The sequence below is a fragment of the Passer domesticus genome, chromosome 4, assembly GCF_036417665.1.
Source record: "Passer domesticus isolate bPasDom1 chromosome 4, bPasDom1.hap1, whole genome shotgun sequence".
Taxonomy (NCBI): domain Eukaryota; kingdom Metazoa; phylum Chordata; class Aves; order Passeriformes; family Passeridae; genus Passer; species Passer domesticus.
Window position 1 is genome coordinate 56,144,094 of NC_087477.1, and position 26,610 is coordinate 56,170,703.

The 26,610-nt window shown below is 35.8% G+C and overlaps 1 long non-coding RNA gene across 2 annotated transcripts; it reads left to right on the forward strand.

The window, feature by feature from the left end:
* The first annotated feature begins 8,903 nt into the window (after positions 1 to 8,903).
* On the forward strand, positions 8,904 to 26,380 carry LOC135300019 (uncharacterized). 2 transcript variants are annotated; one of them, XR_010361884.1, is made up of 4 exons: positions 8,904 to 9,150; positions 22,120 to 22,271; positions 23,374 to 23,520; positions 26,149 to 26,380. It is a non-coding gene; the product is annotated as an uncharacterized LOC135300019 (long non-coding RNA). The 2 variants fall into 2 exon arrangements; XR_010361885.1 differs by lacking the exon at positions 23,374 to 23,520.
* The last annotated feature ends 230 nt before the right edge of the window (positions 26,381 to 26,610 follow it).

Here is a 26,610-nt window from a genome sequence, read left to right on the forward strand (position 1 = left end):
AACAGAATATGCCAGTCAATGTATTGAGTGAAGGTTAAGGTCTCTTCTATGTGAGTACTGTGAGCCAAGTTTCACTTCTGTCTTTCTTGATCTAATAAATATAACAATTGAAAATAAAAGCAGTGGGGTTGTATGGGCATAATAAAAGTATAAGATAGCAAAAAATTGTCTTGAAAGCATTAGATATTCCCATAAAGCTTTTTAACAGATGTCCTAGTGTTGCTTTTGAAACAATTCTTGATTAAATCTACTAAACACCATTATTTATAACATTTAAGTACATTTGGATAGTCCCCTCAGGGATGCATTTTGACTACTGAAGTGCAACAATATAGGTTGCAGGCCTGACAGCTTGACAATAAAACAAGTACTATATTTAAGTGTTTCATATTCCAGAGGGACGGGATGAGCTGCTTTCAAAACTCAGTATTCGTGTTCCATTGCAAAATATGGACATGCATCCATGCATAAGCAAAGGCAGACAATAAGTGCTCAGTCTCAACAGAGCACTGTTATCCTCAGAATTCTTCTCTTTCAAATTTCTCTCTCTTCCAGACTGAGTAAAACCCTTTGCAGAGACTTAGATCCCCTTGCAGCTTGTGTTATATCTGCAAGGTCTTTGAAGACTGACCCACACTTGCTGCTTGGACTTTGCAGTAAGTAGCTGAATGTCAGCTCTGATGCGAGGGCACCATGCCCCAGGTAAGTACTGTAATCTCTGCTGGGGCCACAGTAGATGTGACTTGGAGATGTGGGCACCCAGCCAGAGGGAAAGAAAGGGGGAGCAAGAGCAGGTCTGTCTCACAGATACAGTAGTGGAAAACCTGGGGGCTAAAAATGTCTGAGTGTATTCAAACCCCAAAATTAGGGCTGTGGCTGCCAATCAAGCAATATTTAAGTGCAAGTTTTGATCTTCCACCAGCCAGGAACACATACATTTTACAGACTGATTTTAGGTAAGAATCAATAATTCAATCAGTTTTATTTGGGGAAGATTACATTTTCAAATCTAAGATGTTCTGATATTTTTACATATCCCAAGGAAGAGAAGACAGCTTTACTATGGCTTTTCTATTGTGCAGATTCATAGAATCACTGAATGGTTTGGGTGGAAATGGACTTCAAACATCCCGTTCCAACCCCCTTGCTACTGGCAGGGATGCCATCCACTGGATCAGATTTCCCGGGGCCACATCCAACCAAAGTGCATTGAACACTTGCACATCACCCTCACAGGGAAGAATTTCTTCACAATATCTAACCTTAATCTACTTAATCTACATCTAAAGCAATTCCCTCTTGTCCTGTCATCACATGTCCTTGTATAAAGTCTCTCTCTGGCTGTCTTTTCTTCCCCCTTTATGTACTGTAAGGTGCTTTAAGGGCTCTCTGAAACCTTTTTTCCTCAAGATGGACAACCCCAATATAACTAATTAGTTGTGATGTGTACTGGTGTAGTTTTGCAATAGAAAAATATATTCCAGAGAAGTGAATAACCTGTGCACCCAATGCAAGATGTATATACAGACAAAATGAAAAGCATAGTAAAATTTGTCACATAAGAGATTCAAATGATTTTAAAAAACTCAGGTGATTACAATAAGCTTTCAAAGAACTCAGGACAAAGGTAAATGCTGATCAAACATCTTGATAAAACATCTTGAAATATGGTTATATTTTTCTATATTGGTTGCATCTTTAATGTCTCTATTACTAAGATCTTGCCTTTAAAGGGAAAGGGATAAATGAAAAAAGAAAAATGTAATGTAATATTCAACTGAGGATAGGAAAACTGTTTTCTTACAGTCAAAAATAGATCAAGAATATATTTTTAAGTGAAGTCATCTTACCTATTAGTATTGAGATTATACTGTAAAATACAATATTAATTTTCGGCAGTATAATGTCTATGGCATATCTCATTGTAAATTTAAATTACATACTACTCTAAGGCTTAAGAGCATGAATTTGAGTAATTTGACTATAAATCATAAAAACATGTTAAAGTTATCATAATTTTATTTACAGAATACCAAACTAGACTGCATATTCTATACAAAAAGGACTTCCTAATTCCATTTCTCATTTCAAATACGTATAAAATGAAAGCTTTAGATATTTTTCCTGCTTTGTTCTAAAACAAGACACAGAGCAGAAAGCAACATTCTGATTTCTATTTTCCAGGAGTAATTATATCAAGAAATAAGCTTCAAATAAGGAGGTGTGAGCTTGTGATAGGACATAAAAGGTGATCTGGGTAGAAAGCACTCCTGGGCAAGATGTCTTGTGGGAGAACAGTCCTATTCTGAGAGGTTCCACACAGATACAGCACACAGTTTTGGCCTTATCACATTAGAAATGCTGACATGCATTTAAAACAGAAGTTCAGACAGGGATAAAATAGAAGTTCTATCAAAAAAAATCTGCAGATCTGAATATTCCCTAGTCATGTGGGCAGCTTTTATCACTTCTGTGAGTATTGTACTTACAGAGCTGGAGTCCCAAAGGAAATGTAACAGAAGTTTAACAGCAGATATGACAGGCTGCGACTGCAAGAAAAAATGATTTAAAATTATATTGCACAATGGTGGTATCTACATATTTAAAGGAAAGAACATGCTGGGTTACTCTGTGAGATTTTGGAAATTATGAGTCCAGCCTTCTGAAGAGATGAGAAGTCATTGCTTCACCCTGCCTGTATGTGGAAGCTCTTATTAGTCAGTACCAAATTAAACAGATACCCAAAAATTCTATGGAAATTAAATCAATTCAAATTAAAGTTTAATTCATATAATGTTATATGAAACTTTAAATCTTAAAATAAAACTGAGAGGTCTCTTGTACCTGTAAAGACTAATAACAGGGACAACAGTAAGAATTGATCATCTGTCTTTCTGAAGAGATTTATCAGCCAATGGTTTATTACTGATGGTACTGCATCTCACAGCCAGACTCAGGTGGAGTGCCATATTACCACTGGTAACAAATAAGACAGCTATGAGTGTTCCATGTTCTTTCAAGTTATGCTAATTATTCAAATAGCTGACATATTAGTTGACAATTAAAACCAGATTACTTGAATAAAGAGAACACCTAATGACCAAGATAACTACACTTTAACAGCCATAGAAAATTACAGGACTTGAGTATAAGTATCCATAACCCATCTGCAAACCAAAAATTTGTAAGCAGTCTATGTTTGCACATAGAGTAATTAAGTCCATTTAATGATTTATTCTTTACAGTGGATTTTCTGTTTGGCAGAGATACTTTAGTCTGTAGAATTATTTCCCCTTTATACAGACTGCAATTGCTGCACGGCAATATTCAGAACAGAATATTAAAAATGCACTTACATATTGCTGTGTATCAAGGAGTGAACACTTGCAAGGTTGCATGAATAATCACATCAGAACAGACTTTTATATTTCCACAGAACGTCTGTGACACATTCTGCACTACATCTGGGAGTGCCTACCAAGAAGTTTTACACACATTTCAATGGAGGCTTGCACCCTTCTGCTGTCCTGCACTATGAGACAGGTCTCATCTGTGCTGAGAGATGGAATTTTTTGGAACACACAAGAGGATAAGGTCAGTGCAGTCTCATTGTGTGGTATCTTCCTCTTATTCTTTTATTTCCATTCTGCTATACCGTATGTATAAGACAATCTGGTTTTCATTGAAGGACAAATTCTTCAGAAAACATGTAGCATGCTAAGCATAGTGCATGATAAAACAATACCTGATATTAAGTGTAACCACTGAGAAATACAGAATTATAAAAATTATAGATTACAAGGAGCTACAGACTGTCTAACCTCAGGTACCGTCAGCAAAAACTTTGCTATGGGGGTTAAATGATCAATATGAAAAATAGATTTTATGGTTGGTATGTAAAAAGGTTCAAAGAATTTCTATGAAATTCTCTTATGCAGAGAGTTGAAAAAGAATACAGACAGAGGGAAAAAATAATATTGAAAACTATGCTACACTAAATATTTGGTCAAACCAATATATGAACAAAAGAAATATATTTTTAAACTGAAAATTATAGTGATTCACCTATTCATGTGAAAAACAAACCTCGCGTATAAAATCATAAGGGGACCACAATATTTATGCATGCTAAAAATCTTCTGAAATTTCTGGCTATATTGTGACAAAAAGTCTTTCTAGATGAAACAGAATACAGCAAAACTAAAAATCAATTCAAAAGATTTTCAGTAATAGCAAGAGAGAGTAAATATGATTAAACAGGATAGAAATAAGGAGTCATTACTCAAATTTTGAGTTGGTGCTATCAGAGAACCCAGTATCACATATTAGAAAACTAATCTCAGGATGTAGTATTTCTCTTTTTACTTCAAGTTCTCAAAGAATGAGAAGCTGTGATGCTAGTTTGTATTGGAGAACTTACATTAGATTTTGTAGAATACAGTTAGATTAATTCACCTTTCAATTTCTACTGTGAATGGAGTAGCTCCTGAGAGTTACTTTTTTTGCTAATAAACAAGTTTAATTTCCCATTTTAAGTTTTATTATGTAAGGTAGTAGTGCTGGATCCCACATAATTCCTGGAAAACTTAAACTACTTCTTCCTACTGCAACCACATGTATCTGGGTGGTTGCAGTTTTCACGTGTTCTGTGTCAAATGTCACAAAGCTCTGTGCCAAAAGAGATTTAGTCCCACACAGAAGACAAGAAGGAATGAAAAGGGAGAGAAATTAATCTGCTGGGAAGGACAGGAAAACTTATGTCATTTGACTTGTCAAGTAGGGCTGGCTTGGCAAAGGGAGGGCAGAGCAGTACAAGGTCCTCAGACGAGGAACCCTTGGTCGAAGCGTAAGCATGTCTAAAATTCATCAGGAAAATAAAGCCATTATACTAGAAAGCAGAAAGTCAGTGCACAAGCATCCAGTACCTGGAGGTTGGAAGGAGATCAGGGGCTGTGTAACTGAGAGGGTAAAAGTGAGCAAGACTTTCCACAACCTTCTCTGTGCCAATCCTCTGCCTTCCATGGTGTGCCATGACTGCATGGCCATGCCCGGACTGCATTCTTACAGGAGCCCAGGGCCTACAGGGAGCCAGCTGGATTTTCCCCAGGACTGAGTTTCAAGACCAGCTAAGTAGGAAGGCAGGCTGGTTTATGTATTCCCTCTTTTCTGCTATTTTCCAGTTCCAATATTAATATCACAGGTGCAGAGAGATTAAGACTCAAAGTAGCCATTAGTCAATCAGTCTGGATTTGTGTGTCTTAGATTTTTTAAATTTCACAAGATATTTTAAAAACCAAGAATTTGTTTGTACTTGAATGAAATGATCTTTCAGAAGATGAGCCAAGCTGAAAAGATGAAGAAACCAAATTCCTTGAAGATTGTTTTAACAGAAACATTCCTACTTTTCCTTAAAAAGAAGTCCCTGATTTTCTCTAGCTTCAGATTTCAGCAATTTTTTCATGTTGCTCCTTACAGAACAGAAACCAAACAATAATTTAGGCTGTGCTTTCTTCCTCTTAAAGTGATACACTGAAAGTAGGTTTCCTTTCAGGCCTCTCTTCAATACTTAAACACATTCCTCTCCTTAAATATTTGCCTCTATGTCATGGACTCCATTGAAGAGACTCTTCTCTGTACTTTATAACTTCTAAATTCTGTATCTTGCTGCCTATTAAAACTCTTTCCTTAGTTTTTCTAAATTCTGATATATATAAATGATACATATCTTTCTCTACTGTAGGTCTAGAGGCCATTTATTTAATACAAAAACTTTGGTTTGGGCAGGTAAAATCACTCTTTAAATATTGATCACTTTCCATTCTGTCTAGTCCTTTCACATGAGTGATTGCAGATAGAAAGGTAAAAACTACAAAGCAGAATCCTCACCTTGCAAATAAAAAGGAACAGTCAATGTACAGTTAAATCAAAGAACCATGAAGATAAATGTAGCATTAAACAAAGAAAAAAGAGTAGTATATTAAAGCACATCTATTGATTATGAACTGTAAATTTTCTCCCAGCAGGTTTGTATATATTCCTTGTCTTCCACAGAAAAGTTAATTAAGTTCTAGGATTTAAGCCAGGTTAAAATATGGACAAAATTTAAAAATTGATAACAATTAAGTATTGATTACAAAATGGTCATGATACAAGAAAGATAATTCTGATGGAGAAAAAAAGGTAAAAGTTAATACATTAAGTTTGATCATACTTCAAGAAGTGCTGATATTTTAACTTAATTTTCAAGTCATTAATACAAGCCTCAATCCCAGCATGTCCCACAATCTTTTCTTGCTTCTATCTGAATTACCACTTAACAGTTCTCCCAGGTGTGGTAAAAAACTCTGGTCATGAGATCCAAAGAGGTTGCAGGGGTAGAGTCTCCATCAGAAGCAGGTGTGAGCAGGAGGCCCCGGAGATGCCAACAGCTGTCAGCGTTCAAGGAAAGGAGAGGACTGTGAGCACAGGTCCAGCAGAAAATGGGAGATTTCCCTATACAGAAACATTTAGGCTCAAAGGTTTTCAAGAGACACAAATCATGAAGAAAGAGATGACCATATCCTGACCTCCTCAAAAAGGGAACTATTGTCTTTCCAACTGGAAAAGTGGGAAGGGAAGAATAAGACACTAAATCAAAAAGATGACAGAATGGACAGAGCAGAGCTGCAAGACACTCTGTATGACTTTGAAAGAAATGACAAGTCCTTAGAAGCGTGCTAGGTTTTGTTCTTTGAAAGAATTGAAAACAGAGTTGAAGAGAGGAAATTTATAATACCTTTGTTCTGACAGTGTTTGAAATACATCAGCATCAAAGATGAATCCGCAGGGTCAGCAGTAAGGTGCAATCCCAGGGATTTCAACCAAAGAAAAATGGCACTTTTGGAAATGATTTTGAGATGGAGAGAGAGGACAATCAGAATGCAACAAGCCTCGGTGTTATGACCGGTTTGTTCACTGAAGTAGAGACATAGAGTAAGATAAAGGCAAATGCATGTTGTTATAAAACAGGACTATGAAGTTGAAATAAGATGGAAAAGGAAGTAGAAAATAAATTATGATAGTAAAATATCTGACTGATGAGCTGAAATTTACTTCTTAATTGAAATTCTCAAGAAATGCTTTTTCATTCGAGAATTTAAAAAGTACATTGTTGAAAGTGTTTCAATTACATTGCCCTCAGGGGCCAGGGACCACTGAACCTGGGATTAAGCTGAGGAATTTTACTTTACATTGAGATGAGGACAGCTTCACTTGATCTGCATTTTCATGTGATAGCTATGTAATGACCTTATCAAATGGAACAAAATTAAAACATTCCATGTGACTGTTTGAGTTTCTCTTACCATCTAAAATGGCAATTTACTTAGAGTTACAAAAGCTAGGAAAATGCTGATGCTGAAAACTGTTGGGTTTTTTGTTGGTTTGTTTGGGGTTTGTTTGTTTGCTTTGGTTTGGGTTTTTTATGGGGGTGTTGTTGAAAGATGTATTGAAAATTGAAGTGGCTGTAGAACAAATTTTGTTACCTATTGACACAATAAACAATTAGAAATCATCAGGACTATATGGAATTCATACAGTAAAAGAACTGAGGGTTGAAATAGCATAGTTACTATAAGCAGCTTGTAACATCTCATGTCAAAGTGTTTTTAGTAACAAAATTGAAAGATAGTATGAAAGACACAAGTGCAAGAATTTTAGGGGAGACCTGGAGACGTCCAAATTTAAGGTGTTACTAACCATACCAAGCTAGAACTTTAAAAGAGACTTTTGAGATGGTCTCTTCCCTGATGATTTATAAGAAATTAAGCAGCTATAGCATAAAAGGGAAGCATGTTTTTATTCTACTTCTATTTTTATTCATTTTTATCTACTTACAACTAGCCACTGCTGGTGGCATGATTTTGAGCTGCATCTAGAAATGGTTGTGCCCTTATTTTCATGTCTTTTTCTGCCATTACTTGTTTTGTTGACTTCATCAGGTCATAACCTCCCTGTGCCTGCCCTGCTAAGTTGCACAGCACATATAAATTAGTTACTTATTGTTTCTATTGATCTGAAAGGAAAAGCAAGTATTTAAGTGAGGTGAACAAATATTATCTGGGCCATATAAAGATTTCCTCACACACTATCCCACCTTAAATTTATAAATCTGAAAATGGATGAATACTAATACTTGAAAAGCCTTTTTTCTGTTTCAGAAATCTAAATAATTTCTCACTGACACTGGAGGTCTTACAGGGGGGCTTAAAAATGTTGGACTATTCACAAGGAAATTCTTTTTAAAAGTTTTGCAATGATTGATTTTCAAGGTAGAGGCAAACTCCTAAATTATCTTTATGACTTGTAGATGAGACAGGTTCAGCAAAGGTGAGGTTTGTCCTTCAGTCACTCATTCATATTCATTCAATGTGTGTAATACTGAAAGAACTCTTGAAGACCAAAAAAAAAATTTTGTTTCCCGTGGTAATTGAGAATCCATTTTTGGTTTAGTATGTGTAAATTAAATTGCATGGGATTTTTTTCTGTGGTAGGTACTTTTATATACATTAATGAATGTGCTTTTCCTATTCACCATAGATCCTCATGTGTCTTCTAGATTTTCCTCTCCATATCAGATATCTTAAGCGTAAACTGCTTTCTATCATACACCTTTTTAGCTCCTTTTCTTTCCTTTCTTTCCCATCCCTTCATTCTTCCAGATGCACCCTAGTTCAGCTGCACTTTCAGTGATGTCCCTGTGTGGGAAGAGCAAGCATGGGTTTCCAGGGTGTGGGAAAAGCAAGAATGGGTTCAGAGATCCTGGTGCCAGCTTGAGGACCTGAAAGCTATTTACAGGAATAACTATTGGCTGTTTGGATGGGCCTTCATTGTCATCCCACAAATTCGAGTGTTTCAGCATCTCGGTACACGCAGAAGAACAAATGTCAAAGTATCTTTCTCCCCTCAACCCCAGACAAAAAATTTCGGTTTGCAGCTTGTTGTTGGAATGAACAAATCTGCTGCTTCAGCATCTGGCTAGTACTCTTGTCTGGGAAATAGAACCTAGGGGCCTGGCTGCTCTGGTCTATGTGGGTTCTCTACAAATGATGTCATAAACATGGAAACTCCTAACAGGCATGAATATCCAGAGCTGCACACTGCCAGGCTTCTGTAAGTAAACAGTTAAAAGGTGTTAAATTGCTCTACAGACAGGAATGATCTTTAAATGAATAATTTAGCACTGATAGTAGATGTACTGTAAGCATTATAGAAACAGAAATTGGAATATGATGACAATGTTCCTAAGGTTCCTTTTTCTGAAAATGCAAAAGATTTGTGGAAACAGGTGTTTAAATTAGAGTAAATCCTGATTCACCATACTTATATACATATTTGTTTACATATTTATTATTTGTATATATTTATACTTTAAAATTCATATATTCTAGGAAAATTTATGTTTTCACATTAGAATATATTTATGTTAGCAAATTTAATATATTGATTATACATATGAAATTAACTTTAATATTTAATTTATAGATTTAATCTGCTATTGAACATCAATATCAAGTCAAATAATTTTCCAACTGCTTTGATTTCTAGAAGAATATAAAAATTCAGCTATTAATTCTCAACATTGCTCCCTTTATTTTTGACCTTCATTCTCTATTTCTTGTCTTCACCACTACAAGTTTACTGTCTCACATGGGCAAAAATTCCCAACAGTTTTCCTCCTTTTTTTGCTTGCTTTTCCCCTCTTATAATTTTTGCAGTGTTCTCATTTTCAAAGTTCTTTTGTTGAGTCCGGTCTCTCAAAATTTGCTGCAGTTCTCTCTCCTGTTATAAATGTAAACTTAATATTTTGGATACCACAGCCAGGTGATTCATTAAGCTCATCATGATGGAATACACAAGTATCTCTTTTCTTTCAAACTGCTTCTTTATCACATTCTTCCTTTTAAATCTTTTTTTTTTGCAATGCCTTAAATTTTTGTGTGTGTTGTGGTTTAACCCCAGCCATCAACCAAGTCCCAGGCAGCCCCTCTCTCACTTCCTTGCCAGCAGGAGCAGGGAGAGAATTGGAAGGGTAAGAGCCAGAAAACTCATGACATAAAAGCAGGCAAATAAGGAAAGCAAAAGTCACACACACTAACAAAGCAAAACAAAAAATTCACTGCTTCCCATGGACAGGCAGATGTTCAGCCATCTCCATCATAGCTGGGCCCCATCACACATAACTGTGACTTGGGAACACAAAGTCCATTGTTCCAAACATTCACCCCTTTCCTCCCTCTTCCCCCTACTTTATAAACCGAGTGTGATGCCACACGGCCTGGAATATCCCTTTCACTTGGTCACTTGGGGTCACCTGTCCTGGCTGTCCCACGCTTCCACAGCCTCCTCCTCATCAGTGTGGCACCACATAAGGCAGAAAAAGCCATGGCCCTGTGTAAGCCCTGCTCAGCAATAACAAAAATATCTCTATAGTACCATCACTGTGTTCAGCACAAATCCAAAGCACAGCCTCATGTTAGCCATCGTGAATAAAATTAAGTATACCCTAGCCACAACCAGCACAAAGTGGTTTAATATTTTCCTTTCTGTTACACTTTGTTTTCCATTCAAAACTTTGGTGTAACCTCCTTTTCATTTTCCAGTAAATTTTTATCTCTATTTTTGTTTTCTTTATTTTAAATCTGAAAATCTTCAAAATCAAGGCATTTGTGTTTCAGTGACTGAGCTTGGACACCTCAGGACAAAATCCAGGCTGTAGTGTTTGCAAAAGCAGAGTTGTAAGATGTTATCACTTTATTGTTTCTTAACTTGAATTAGTAAGGGCAGTACTTAATTAATTATAAACATCATTCTGTTTCCCTGATCTTTTTTAGATATTGCAGAACAGACCTATGATATTTAACCCTAGACTATAGAGACTGTTATGGCAAAAGGAAATATTTTTTTTCATACTGCTGCACTGGAGCTTTTTCTGGAGGTGCTTTTTCAGAAAATCACAAAGCCATTAATGACGCTGCACAGCTAACCTTTGTTAGAGAGACAGCCACCAAGGAGAGCATACAAAAAATGTGAAGAATCAGGGAAAACCCCTCAACAAACTGAGTGAGCAGGAGCCTGTGGGACCCACACCTCTTGCTTGTCAACACCAAATAGAAATAGAAGGACAAGAAGTATAAATTGTCCATCTGTGATTTAACAAATGAGTAATTGTGGCCTACCTCAGAATACATTGCATGTCAAAGTCATACACCACTCTGACAAAGTGAACAGGAGAGTTTTTAAGAAACTGTTCTCTGAAGGCACTATTAAATCTCTATTCCAGTATGGATAACAACTTTCACAGAGGAAAACTCTGGGGGGGATTATTACAACCACACAGCTGTAAATTGGCAGATAGATAAAGGTCACTCAGAAAAGGTAAATAATCCCCCTGCTCCAGTGTAGAACTAAATCACAGCAGAATCATGTTGTTTCCTGATATAAAAACATGGATTTTATTAGGTGTAGTACTATGAGTGCACTTCAAAAATCCTTACTGGAAGTCACAAGTAAAACACATGCACATAATTTATGAACTAAATTTGAAGACTGAGGTACTATTGGCCAAAATATATTTTAATTAATTAATTTACTAATTCATTCATTCATTCATTCATTCATTCATTCATTCATTCATTCATTCATTCATTGTTGTTCTTGTCTGTGGTTTTTTTTTCTGCTCCTCCACATTTCTTAATCTTCCTCAAACTGATAATAAAATAAAGAAATAACTATTTGGTGCAAGGAAAAATGGATTTTTCAAAACAGGATGTTTCAAAACAGAGGTGTAGAGGTGTGGATCAAAAAAAAATGAACAGGAGGTTGGAGAATATTTACAAAATTAGAGAGTCTTAAGTTTAGAAGGTCTGATGGATTCATTTGATAATCCCAAGGAAACTAGTTAAACTGTTTACCTTTTCTTGAGACATTTTACTCTTAGAAGAACAAGAAGAAAGGGAAGGGGCAGGTAAATATAGCAGCTCTCTCTAAAGACCAGTAAGGGTGAGAGAAGGATGGTCTGAGCAAATCTGTTCCAGCCTGCCCACTTTCATTTTTGAAAGACATGAGAGCATAAACTAACTCATTGGTAAGTATCTAACATATAGTGAGACGTTAAAAAGACGGTGTGGATCTGTCAAGAAAAAATCACGCCAAAGTACTCTCATTTCTTTCTTTGACAAGGCAACTGACCTAGTGGATAAAAGAAACACTGAAATTGTTGTACCTTGACATGAATAAGGCTTTTGACACTGTTCCACATGACATGTTCATAAGATTAGTGTTAACAACCTGGATGACAGAATGGAGAGCACTCTTCTAAAATTTAATGCTGATATCAAGCTAGGAGTATTTGTGAGCTCTCTGGAGAACAGAATAAGAAATCCAAATTATCTTGACTAAGTGAATAAATGGTGTAAATGGCAAAGACAAAAGGCAGTATCAGGAAGAGCAATTCTTTCAAATTACTCTGGTTTTAAAAGTAAGAAGAGCCCTGCAAAAGGACATAGGGTGTCATGACTTTCAATACAAAAAATTACTCCAATGACTTCTAATATTGTAAAAAATATAAGAATTATGTTTTTTCTTGCTCCTAAGTGATGATTACCAGCCGGGGGAGAAAAGCTTATTTTAAAGGAAAGTTAAATTATTATTTAGATTTTTAAGGAAATCTTTCCAAGTGCAATTGTCATCTTCTTTTCACGTGAGATTCTCTTCAGTGGTACTTTTAAGAATTATGGTAGACAAATATCCAGTGGGGATGATGTAAGTACAGTTTATCATCCACCGAAAGAATAAGTATGGACTGGATATTCTTGAGACCTCCTCTGGGGTTTTTTTATCATTTTTACTGTAAAATATGAATTTAAGTGTTTTGCTAGGCAAGAGAACTACTAAAAAGAGCCTGAATAGAAAAAAAAAAAAATATCTCTATCACATTTTGTAATTGTTAAGGTGGGAAGAGGATGACAGCACCCTTGGCTTGCAATTTTTTTCCAATTGTACTTCAGACCAGAATTTTTGAATGCAGAAAAGATCAGTTTAAAACACTGGGGGTTCAAATACGCATTTGAATACTTTGAAATTCTCAGAGTTTCCCGTGATTTTCCTGTTAGTTCAGTTTTAATTTACTTTAATCAGCCCTATTTTTTTCTAGTGATAACAACTTCTCGTTTAAATAGATTCTGTGATGTCCTCCATAATATATTGTATTAGAGAAGATATTATTTCACTGAAAAACTAAGACTTCAGTATTTGTATCTGGGAATGCATCCAGGTAGTTTGGGGAGGATTTTCCAGCACCTTATTACAAGTATCTGTTTTATTCTTCCTCATTTCTGTCATGAACAGGGATGTGAGACATGGGAAGAATTAATATAGAATTTGCAAAAATGTTTCAGATGAGTTTAAAAAAAATTATTGTGGTCACTTTAGTCACAGACAAATACAATTAGCTATCAGGGACTTTTAAATGTGTAGACTTTCTGATTTTATCACAATTGTTTTGTAAAACAAAGCGAGTCCCCCAAACAGGAAATCTAGGAATAAAGCTAGCAAGAACATAATTTTCTAAAGAAGAGCGTGCAAGGATTTGCTATGGACCAAGTTTATATGTTACCTTGACAACACTTCAGTTAATATAACAAAAATATTTATATAAATGATACACAGAAGTAAGTCCTTCTCTTATGGTATTACAATAACTATTTCCAATAGTTCTGTGGTTGAAGTCATTTCCCATCTGAAAAAGAATGAAATACACTTTAAAATATTGTAACAAAAATGATGAATTTTAGAAAATGCCAGCATGAAAGGCACATTCAAAATTCATCAGCATTCATAAATAATATTTATAACTTACTTGTCACTGAGGAACCAGGTCCTTTGCCAAATATAAACCTTTGACTACACTGCAAAATGAAATCAAGTCCCCCACAGTTTACACCAACCACCTCACTAATAAATCCCAACACTTTGTTTAAGGCCAGGTGAGAGGGTTAATCAATGGCCCTGTGCTAACACAGTTGTTGTGATTTTAAAATCTGGGGTAGTGTTTAATTCATTGCACAAGGCAGAGATAGGACTTTGGATACACATGAGCTTTATCAGCATTAGTTCACCATTGTCTATACTGGACTGCCCTGGGTAATTTAATCTGTACTTAATAAAAGATAATGGGAAAATTGTGATTGTCACATAATACAGTGGGAACTGGAGAAGATATTTGGGGTCTTTTTACAAATGACAAAAAGATTTAGAGATGAGGATTACCCGATCTCAAGTGGGAAGTAGTTTCTGTCATCAAATACAGTAGACATAATGGATTCAGGATGATTTCTTTATTAAGAAGTCATTTAAAAATATTGAAATAACTCTGAAGTGAATGCAGCATTTTATAAAGACTTTGCTAGCCTTTGGAGAGATGAGAAGTTAAACCAACCAAAGAGATTTGGCTCCAGAGACTGATATTGTTAAGTCAGTTCAACATTATCATGTTTTCACACACGTATCCATGTGCTAAAAGAGGCAGATATATCACCTATAATCGTGCATGTGTGAGTGTGTGAAAAGAAAATTAAATAAAAGTTAATTTAGTTTCTTCAAAAATGTAAAGTTTTTCTCTAGGGAACTAGGGCAAAGTAGTTCCTAATTTAGTTTTATCTAGAGGAATCCTGTTTATAGATAGTAATTGTATTAGGGAAAAAAAAACTACTCACTTCAAGAGTCTACTCACAAGAGATGTAATTAACTTTTAACTTTAAGTAAAATTTGAATCATATAAATTATTCAATATTGAAATAATCAAAAGATACAAAGTATCCAGCATTTCTCATTTGTCATTTCTCTTAGATATGTGCAGCTTGTAAGACTTTTGTAACTGAGAAAACCTACTATGCTTCTGAATTTATTTTTTTAAAAGCAGGTAATTAAATAATTGCTTTGCAACTCTGTACTTTCAACAACTGCTTGGACTTTACTTACTAAATTTCTTGGAAGTTCTTGCACTTTAGATGGATGCTGCTGTTGACATACTAATACTTCTGTCAGATCCATCTATCTCGGATGGACACTTTTCCCTTACACTCTTTGTCATCTGTTGTGTGGTTAATGTACAAATGTAACCATACCTGTTGCTGTGAATCTGGATTTTGCCAAACACATAGGGCTCAGCTGGCTTCCTGGGGGTTGTGACCTCCCAGCAATTTAAAAAATTAGTTCATTTCTTTGCGGCAATCATAATTTGTAAAAGTCCATAGTTACTAAAAAATAGTGTCTACAATAATAAGAACATGTTTCTTTCCTTATAGACAAAAACCCAAACAAAAAACCCCCAAAAAACTCCCAAACCCATTTGAAAAATCAACATCTGATTGATATGTGATGCTTTATGTCAAAATACTTCCCATATTTTGAAATTAATTACAATCCCTTTTATATTATTTCTTTTTTTTTTTCCCAAAGGAGGTCTTGGAGAGTTTCAGTGTCCTAAATCATAGAAAAATATCTAATTTGCTGCTCAGAGGGAAAAAATAAAACCTGATTCAACTGTATTACAGAAAATTGCACACTGTGACTCTTCACAGGTACTGAAAGGCAAGCTCATTAATAGAGCTCATGGGACTTTGAATTATATCAATTAGCTGAAGAGCATCAAAATATTTTGATACTTCTCAGTTTTAAAGGTGAGATGTAATGCTGATAAATAGTAGGATCCCAAATTACTTGAAGATCAGGAGAAAATTTTTAAAATATGCTTGTTTCAAAGGTGTAGCTAGATTCTTCCATTTTTATGACTTCACAGGTGCATTAGTCTGCTCAGGAATTTTTGTCTTATGCTCTGGGGTTGTCAAATATTATCAAGTTTAAAAAGATAGTAAAAATATTTAGGAAGGAATTATTAAATGATTCTTGGCAAACAAGTAAAAGAGTAATATTAAAATTTGCATATTTAAATCATCTTTACTTGCTAATACGAGCCTCATTCTTTTTTTGTGTGTGTTTTAGACTTTTCAGTCATTTGCGCCATCTTAAAGTATTCATTCAAGAAATCCTGGTGTCTTATCAGGAGAGGACAGAGTTCACATTCCTTCTCCTTTGCCCTCCTGTGTTGCTCTTACTGTGTTGCCTTAAGACCTTTTGACATTTTAAGTAAGAGTATGAAAAATCAGGGAGTAGTATGCAAAGTTGAGAGAAGCAGATTGCAATTGTTGTGGCATACATTCCTATGTGAGACCAGGTAAACCTCCCCCATCTACAAAAGCATCTTCTGAATAAATCAGGCTTGTATGTCGCTTATAATGTAAACACGAAGACTCAGCAAAACTGCAGTGACCAAAAGTCCTTGAGTCTTAGTAAAATCATCTAATTATAAAAGATAAACAGTTAAACCAACTTTTCTTTCAAAATACAAAATTCTGATTGTTTACATGCCCAACCTAATCTGCCCATCTCTACAAGATCCATAGGCTGTTATGCCAGAGCTGGAAGTCATTCGCACTAAACAAACTGGAGAGCCACAAGTGTCTTTCAGCAGCTTCCTTTAGTAATATTTAATTCTGGGTTGAATTAGATTCATTATATTAAATCTAGCAATTAGATTTAATTCTGCTTGCAACACTAACAACCAGCATGTTCCACTCTTGAAACTGTTGTTAAGAGAGAAAAATTATTCCATTTTTGTTTACATAGTAATGTTTTTGAAGAAATAAAATGGAACTAAAAGATTTGAGTATGAATATGCACTGGGGAAGCTCCATGGAATTTACAGCTGTAGGGAGTGACAACAGGCACTAAATACAATGCACTCTGCCAGCTAAATAGTGGCATTCACAGCCTGACAAACCAGCACCATCTATCTGGAGGGCAAACAGTCTCCTAAAGAAAACAAACAGAATTTTGCAATCAGAGGGTGCTCAAGCATATGGCTTTTTACTCATCATGTATACCCATGTCATACTCTTGCATAACTGGCTGTTATTATAGGTTATCTTTTGACTCAGTCTATCCCTGAGTGCCAGTACCCTGCCTAGCAGGCTGAAGATGGAACATGGACAAGAACAAGTAAGAAGACTGAAAGCCACTTTTTGTCCAGACCAGGAAGCATTATTTTCAGAGTGGGCTGGAAAATATGCTCCTACACAATTGCATGGAATATCTTCTCTATCCCTTGACAGCAGCTCTTTAAGTGGTTTGCTTAACTGGGCAATCAGTTCATATGTGAGGGCAAATTTCAGCCCTTAGATGACAGAGTGGTTTTATCTTGCCACCAAAAAAAAGAACTTTTGGCTAGTAACAGATTCACCAAATGTATATATTTTGGCATTGGTTGTCCAGCTACAGAACTGAATAACCATTTTATTTATGAAATGCTGAATAATTTACTGAATCATCAGTATATATCATCGGTACAGGAAAATTCCACTGATTCTTTTTTATAGTGACAGCCAGACTGATATTAGTCATTGTACTATAGGTTGTACTGTGAAAAACATCTTCCCTTAGACTGGAACTGCTGTTAGTGTTCATTCTCTATCTGTATAGGAATATTTTCACATGTCTTAGAACAATTTTTTTCAAAAGTACTTATATATACATATTGCTTTCAGAGATATTTTTAAGATTATGCTTTTTTATTATTTTAGTATTTTACAATTATTTTAGGGTTTTAGAAATGTAAGCAGTATGTTTGTGTCTGATCTACATGATCAATCATAGGTTGGGAAATATTATTTTGAACTTACAAGGATTTCTCAGGAGAGATAACAGTTATCAGATTATTACAACTCTTCTGATAATACAAAAATATTAAACTGCCATAGGTTACAGAAGTGCAATTTTGTCACCTAAAACCAAGGGAAGCTGGCATTTCTTGTATGAAGCAATTGTAAACTTTATAAGATTCAGAACATAAAGGAACAGTAATTATGTGAAATTGCCTCTTAACTCACTGCTTGCTTATTTGTGCATCATCTGTGCAATAGATCTTTTTAGCTGTACACAGAAGTGGGCTAATTTTGACATATTTTAGCGTTGGCTGCCACCTGCTGGGAGTCTGGCCTTGTTTCCTCTTTAAGGCAGTTTGGAGGAGGTAGAGGAGGTTTGGTTTGTGCTGAAACTTTATTAAAATTGATAGCTGCGAGTGCCTAAATGTAAGAATTTAGGCATAACTCATTTGAAAACAAAGTACATGTCCCTGCCTGGTGAAATACATTTATATGAAAGGAAAAGACATCCTCTTGGCTGCCTGTCATTCGTGGGGATATTATTCCCTAAATCAGAAAAAAATAATAAAAAATGTTGAATCGACTGAATAACTTTCCCCTAAGGCATTGCAAAACAGCACAAGTCTCCTTTCCTTTTACCAGCATGAATAAACTATACATATATTATTCAATACAATGTAACATTTACGAAAGCTCTGCAGTATAATGACACTGCAAGAACCTCACCCAAGAGAGTCTGCCAGCAGCTAATGAAGACAGGATAAGCCATGTGTTATAAAGACCTGCAGCTTTTTGGACATTTTTATCCAAAGCACCAGGGAAACTGTCACATGCTTGGCCCCTTGCAGAGTCACGGTCATAATCACTGAGATTTATTTTCTTTTCTGCTTAAAACCAATTGCCAAATATCCTTGAAGTATGCAACGGTAATATGAGATCAAAAATGCCCAGCTACTATAGATCTGTCCCAGCATTGGCTGCCTCCTGTCTTCACTGCCACTATGTCTGCCAGGAAAGGTTCACTTCACATATTAAAGTTAGTTACAGTAAATGTTTTACTCAGCCTGTTCAAGTAACCTTTCATAAGATGGCATAGCAACATCCTCAAGAGAAAGGTGAAAACCTTGAACTGTAGTCTTGGATTAACCCCAGGGCATAGGGAAAGCTCTTCTTATGTGAAGACAGCCCTCAAAACTAAAATAAATCTCAGATGAACTATCTGAGAAATTAACTATCTGCTCAGTGAAGAGAAAGGCAGAACTTGAGAACTTTCTGTTGATTAATCAAAACTCAACCAGATTACAAAGTATGAAAGTTTTTTTCACTCTTAAAGAGAAGTAAAAATCTGGTTTCCGAGGGCCTAGATTATCTAAGCTACAATTCCATGTGTACGGTTTCACTCCAGCAGCAGCCTGGAGACTCTGTATTGGAAGATCTATCTCTATAGGAGCCTCATCTAATTCTACTTTTCTATGGTGTAATGGGTTGACTTTGGTTGGATGTCAGGTACTCATTAAGCCATTCCACTCAGCTGGACATGAGGAGAAAAAGTGATAAGAAGCTTATCGATGAAGATAGGGACAGGGAGATCATTCAGCAAACACCATCACAGGCAAAACAGGCCCTAGTTGGAGAGCTTGATTTCTTACCTGCCAAATCAGAGTCGTTTAATAAGAAAATAACAACTAAATATTAAAATGCCTTTCTACCTTCCTCTCTTCCCAGAATCAACTTCACTCCTTATTTTCTCTACCTCCTGCCCCTCTATCCACCCTCATCAGCACAGGGGAACTGGGAATGGGGGTTGTGGTCAGTTCATCAAAGGTTGTCTGCACAGCCCTCCTCCTCAGGGCTAAGACTCCTTCTACTCTCCTACTGCTCTAGAATGGGATCCTTCAGTCATCCATTAATATCTAATGTGAATCCTTCCTGGAATGATCTCTGCTCTGGTACCTGAAGTATCTCCTCCCACTCCCGCACAAACATTGGTTTTCCCAACCATTTTTTCCCTGCCTTCTTAAATATATTATCCCAGAGGCACTACTACTGTGGCTGTTGGACTCAGCCTTGGCCAGTGGTGAGTCTGCCTTGGAGCCTCCTGGCATTGGCCCTGTTGAACATGGTGAATCTTCTGGCAGCTTTTCCCAGAAATCAACCCTGTAGCCTCTCTGCTACCAAAATCTTGCCATGCAATACCAATGCACACAATGTGCCTGGGCATGGCACTATGTCCAAAAGGTATGTTTGGCTACCTAGAGGAACTCTTCAGTTTAGAATTGTTTTGCGTGAGATTTAGTATACACAGTTGTTGTTCTAAAGTAATGCTGATAGTTAAAGCATAACTAGTAATTAGTGTGCTACTATTATATACCTCCTTTACTAGATTTACATATAGAGTGAGAAAATATTTCTCTATTTTTAGAAGCAGAAGTTATCCACTTATAATTGACTTAAAAGACAGAGGAGACTTGATGTTCTCAAGCATTATTTTGGCTTATGTGTATCAAGGTTACATAAGATTCTGATGTCTTGAATTACCAGGAGCTGTGACACAACTTCTTAGAACCATGAAGAGATATTCTGTATTTGTGCCTGTGAAATTTAGACAATGATTTTAGCTAATTGATTTTGTGTTTAACCTTCATCACTCCAGTACAGTCCATAACTATATAATGTTTTCTGATTATGGAAACAAAAGCAACAACTGTTGAAATATTTTAGTCTAATTAGTAGACTAAAAAAAAAAGTTTAAAAAATTGGAATTCCTTACATTTCCATTAAATTACAACAGTTCAGTTCAGAATTAAGGAAAAGGAGAATTAGTCAGCTCATGTTGGAGCAAAACCTAGAGCTGAACACACTAATTGCCCCTCCTACTGTTCGGTTCAAATCTGACAAGTCTCAAGCTGTTAGTACATACGTACATACTTTGTGAAGAGATGAACACATCACTCTGTGTCCCACCCCATGAACCAACAGTGTATTATCATGTATAACTGAGGAGATATGTTGTGAGTGTCACTGGCATGTCTTGCAGCTGACACTGCAGGCAGTGACCAAGCAGAAATCTCCTCATTGGCACTGCACTGCTGTGGTCTGGACAGAATGCAGGAGAGCTGTCTTGTCAGGGCATGGACTGTGAAACAAAGCTGTCCTGCAGGAAAAGAAAACAAAACCAAAACACCTATTCCTGCATTGCACAATGCAGATATGCCAGGTTAGTGAGAGCCCATGTCTTCCCCATCTTGCCAAGGGAAATATAAGTATACTTTCTCTGCTTTGTAGTTTCATTTCTTCCTGTCCTTGTTTTCACTTTTATCCTTTTCCTCCATCCATCTTCTATCCCAAAGTTCACTTCAGAAGCCGTAGTCCTGGGAGCAAGGTGAATATTCTTGACTTCAGTCATCAGTCTTTGCAGTATGTTACTACGACTACCCTTCCAAGGGTGCTATAACACTGCAGCAGCTCCCTTCAGCAGCCTTCCATTGCGGTCTTTGTCATGTGTCCTGAGATACATTTTTATCTGCTATACAAAGATGGCATACATTAACTACATCTCCCTAGTGCAATGTCACATAACACTGTTTTATTATGCTGCCAAGCAATTCTTACTGAAAAAAAGAGAACGATAAAGAAAAAAAAAGAAAACAGGTAGCAGTAAGAGTTGTCAGCTTAGTAGTTGTTATAGCTTCATTTTGCACTCAGAAGGTATAGATGCAGCTTTAGTCCAAAAAGAGATAATTTATCATCACATTTCACCTTAATATTGAATTTACAATTGCTATAATATTTAAGCAAATGTCATCTCTTGCATTCTGATTGCTTTTTGTTTTCTTTTCTGTTAAATGTATCTGCCTTAAAATTTATGAGGAATGCTTAATCTATAAGATTTTCTGACTGTTTAAGACCAGATTTTTCTCATATGTAAAATAGCACCAAAAGTATCATTAGAACTACAATTAATTATTTATGTTCTTCACTCTGTAGGTGATTTATGTTTTAAATTTATATTAGAAAGACTCCTTTTTTCAGTATTTTTTGCAGATAGTATTTTCCATACTAAAGGCATATCAACATTGCAGTCTAGAGCAGAAATTCCCACACTAGTTTCTGACAGCCTAGCAGCAGTATCACAAAAGTAACTCCTAAGATAGTCTACCTTTCAGGCTATTATAAAAATAACACCATACTCTAATTATATTTAAAGGCCAGCTACAGAGACACATGCCTTCTGAGTTGTGGTGGTAGTCACATCCAGGACATAACAGTGCTTGCTAAAAATTAAAACAGAAATCTGGGATTGTAAACAAGCTTTAATTCAATGAAATTTTTATGTTATTTCTTTTCTTTTAAATTTTAGGAAACATTGTCTGAAACTATCATAGATGTCCTCTTCCAGTGTGATTTTGTGGCTCTTCCTGCTTACTTTTTGTGTGCACAGCAAATTCTCATGTAGTCAGTCAGCAAACCCATCTGAGAAATGAGGATATTTTTAGTAGAAGTAGGCAGAAGGTAATTGATTATTTTCACCTCTGAAGTCTTTGATTAAAGACAATGTGCTTAGGGGGGAAGTCGACAATCATTCCTAAACATATACAAGCATTTAATTGTAGTAATTAATTTATCTATACAACTCAGTGTACTTTTAAAAAGCTTCTTGACTGAGAACGAATGTCTCATCAGTCTTAAATATAACAGCCTGAAAGAACAAGTGAAGCCAGTAGAATAACAAATAGTACTGCAGAAACCTCAGGCACTTGCAGAAAACAAAAAGAAACTCTGTGCAGAGCAAAATTATGAAGAATTTGAGAAATAAAGGCTGCAGAAGAAACATAAATTGATAGAGCAACAAAAATTAAGTACATCCTTGTACACATTGCCATGCAAAAGAGATGAAAAGAGAATCCTTGAGATTACAGAATTACAGAAACAATTTTGTAGGAGAGTTTGAAGAATTCAGTACTTATAGATCCCATTTTTATAAATGTCATGTTCCCCATCAGTTTATCTGTTCACTACAAACAAGAATTGCTGTCAGAATGTAAGTCAAAGGCAGCAGCTAATGAAAAACAAACATCCAGAGAAAGGCAGTCAAGACAGATGAGCATCAAAGACAGATAAACAGCTTCAGAAGAATCAATGTAAAAATGGCTGTGCCATTAGTTGGGCAGGGTAGACAAGCCTTTGTTCTCCCCAAGCTGGAAAAGTTTACTCTTCCCAAAGATATAAGTTCTGAAGCTTAAGTGCTGAAGGTAAGCAAAGTTAAAATACACTATTCTCAGGAAACAGGAAAAGTGATCAATTTGTAGATTATTAACAGGTGACCCCCAACTGGAAATATTGCATAGAGAAAATATTCTCAGCAAAAAAGTTTATGTTTTACCAGTGGGTACAGTACAAAAGTGAGGTGTTGAGCAGGCAGAGCTCTTGAAAAGACTCTTCTGGGTGGACAGGGAACAGAAAGGACTATCTTAAATAGGTTTATGCTCATCTGAAAGAGCTCTTTCCTGGGTGATTTTTAATCAACAGCTCAGTGATAAAGATACTCTCTCACAAACAACTCCATTTCAGCAGGGTTAACTGCACACGTCGCATCTCCTTTTTTTCCTCACAGGAATAAGAGAGAATTATGGAGAACAAAAAGACAATGGAAATGAGCTAAAAAATACAAAATTAGTGTTTTACTACCTCGTTTTATGCTTCCTCCAACTCCTCAATCCTACCAAACTCCTTGATATTCTCTTTTAGTCAAGTGAGACAGGTAATATCCATGACATTAGTCAGAAAACTACATTTCCTGACATAATCAGTGATATAGAGCCAATATGTTAGGGATCATAACTTAGATGTCAATTACATTTGTGATGTGGTCATTTTTATCTTTTATGGTTGTATGAAGTTGCATGCATTTCTGAGAGTGACAGTAGCATTTAAGCTCACCTAGATGAGAATTCCAGAATTCTTCAGGGTTTTTTTTCAAAAATTAAATCTAGTACCATAGAATCATAAAGTCATTAAGGTTGCAAAAGACCTCCAACATTAAACAACTTTTGACCAAACACCATCGTGTCAACTAAATCTCAGCACTAAGTGCCACATACAGTAATTTTTGAATACTTCCAGGCATGGTGAATCCACCACTTCCCTGGGCAGCCCATTCCATTGCCTGTGAAGAAATTATTCAGTGAAGAAATTCTTCGTGATATCCAAGCTGAAACTCCTCTGGTATAGCTTGAGGCCATTTCCTCTTGTCCTGTCACTTGTTACCTGGGAGAAAAGGCCAACCCCCACTTGGTTACAACCTATTTCATGTCATTGTAGAGAGTGATAAGGTCACCCCTGAGCATTCTTTTCTCCAGGCTAAACAAGAAGAGACAAGAAGACCTTCCAACATTTTTTTTTTACTTTTTCTTTTTTCCTTTCCGTAAATAAGAATTTCAGCAAAGTGAATTGCAGGATATTTTCTTTTTTGTTGTTTTTTTTCTTTTTCTTTTTTTGTAAGAAAGATAATGCCTGAGTGATTTTAGTTTGCATTGCTATAGATATTAATGTATTTGCAGACTTCTTTTTCTTTCTATTGATATAGGACTTATTAATATTTATAAATCTGTTGTAAATATCCCAAAACCACTTAAGATTCTCTGAGGAGAAAGAGAAAAAGAAGTTTTCTGCAAGAGGCAGAACTTCTGTTGCAAACAACTCAGTGGTATTATTTCCACAGTGTCCTAAAGAACAGCCAGTCCCAAGATGAATCCTATCACCTGACCCAAATGACGAAGTTCCAGGCTGAGCGGATAACTTAATTTTTCCTTAAAACAATGTAGAAATTCAAAATCCTGTATGTACAGTCTAGACGGTAATAATAATTCTCTGAATAATTCAGTTCTATTTTTTTGTCCTATAGCCTTTCCCAGAAAAATTAAAAGATTGATACATTGAAGTTTTCATTATTTTATGTCATCGAAGTTTAAATATAGATCTAATGGCCCCTGTGATTGCAGGCTACATTTGCTGAAACAGTATGTCAGAAGTTAATAAATGTGCTTGGCGAGAACAAGGAAGGTCTCCCTAGCACAGAAATTCACTTTCACATGAAGCTGGACAGCTAACACTGTTGATGGTGGAGCTCAGAAAAGTAGTGATGATGTAGATGAGGTACCTATGTGAAGGGAAGTGTTAGAGCTCTGCATGTATCTTTGAGGAGAATTGAGAGTTTGTAGGCTTATGTAACTCAGATGGAGTCCAGCAGGAGTTTTATCTGGTTTTGCTATACACAACAGGAGGAAAAATGCTGAAGCTAGGATAAAAACAAGAGTCAATGCAAAAAGTAGCAGTTTTATTTGTGACATTTCATGTGGGCTAATGGATGTTTATGAATGACAGAACAGATTAAATGTTTTCCATTATTTCACTTTACCTACAGGCAGGTGTCTAGGGCTTTTATTTTATTTGCTCTACTGGAATCCTTGGGTTTTATATAAACCCTTATACTAAAGCTGATACTGAGGCAAATACCAATTAATGAAATAGTTAGCCATGGCTAAAAACATATAAATAACTATTTAGCTTGGCTTGGTACGAAAACTTCATATAACGATTGCATCAATAATGTAATACTGAAATTCAATAATGAATAGATAAAATATACAAAAATGAGCAAAAAAGAATAACCATTCTCTCTCATATCAGGAAAGATGCAGATGCACTATTTATTAAATTGCCAATGGGAAAACCAACCCTGAACAGATGTTTGTCTTTTTTTGAAAATGAGAACAGATATCTGATCTAATGGGCTGAGAACTAGAAAATAGCAAAATAAACAAGCAAAACAGAGTGAAAGAAATGAGTATAATTCTTTAGAATGGGGCAAAACAAAATAACTATATATTTATGTTTATATTTGTATACAAAATTCTTCAGTATAAAAAGATTGTAAAGAAGATGTTACCCTTTAACCAGAGCAAAGACAACACATATCAACACAGCAACATGTTTCACATAAATAACCTGCAGTTAGTCATTTTAAAGTACCTTTAAAAATAGTACTTTATTCTTAGGAAGGTTTTCATAATTTGAAATGTTTTCCATATGCATTATTTATATATTATTTCATAAAGATTTTTTTTATTATCTGCTTGTTTGGAATTTTAATTCATGCTGGAATTTTTGGAACAAAAATCTATAGATTACAAACCAGTTTTTTGTTTGTCTCTTTGTTTTTTTAACACATTTAATATTACAACACTGGGGATTGCCCGTCCCCCCCCCCCGCCTTATATTCTGAAAAATATTTTGAAAAAAGTTCTTAAAACTTTCTGGTTTAAGATTCTGAATTATACTGTGAAAATGTTGCAAATATATTCTTAGCACAAAATTTTCCTCTATGCAGGTTGAAAGCAACACAAGAGAATTTGTCGTAAAACTTTGGGAAAGGAGGATGCGTTCCTGACCTTGGAAGAATTAGCCAGACCACAAAACAAATAACTAAGGACATCCTCGGACATGGAGAGCTGCCAGGTCCAATTAAGATGGGTCCCAGCCATGAGTAGTCACTAATAAAATTATTTGGGAGTAAGCAAACCTCTGGGTCCCCTTAGAGGATAGGAATGCTGAGAAAGTTGAGAGTGTTTTATATTTATATCTATTGTTGTTATTAGGAATAATCTTACTGTAGGTTATAGGAGTGGCAACAGTGTTTATGCTGACAATAAGGTTTTACAGAGGGGAAATTCTGAGCAGAGTTACTGCCTGGATATAGTTCAGAGAAACTCTAAGGTCCATGGGGGATGAATTTTGCCTGAAAGAAGACCTCTAAATTTGAACGCAAACATGGATTTTTCCTATATTAAAT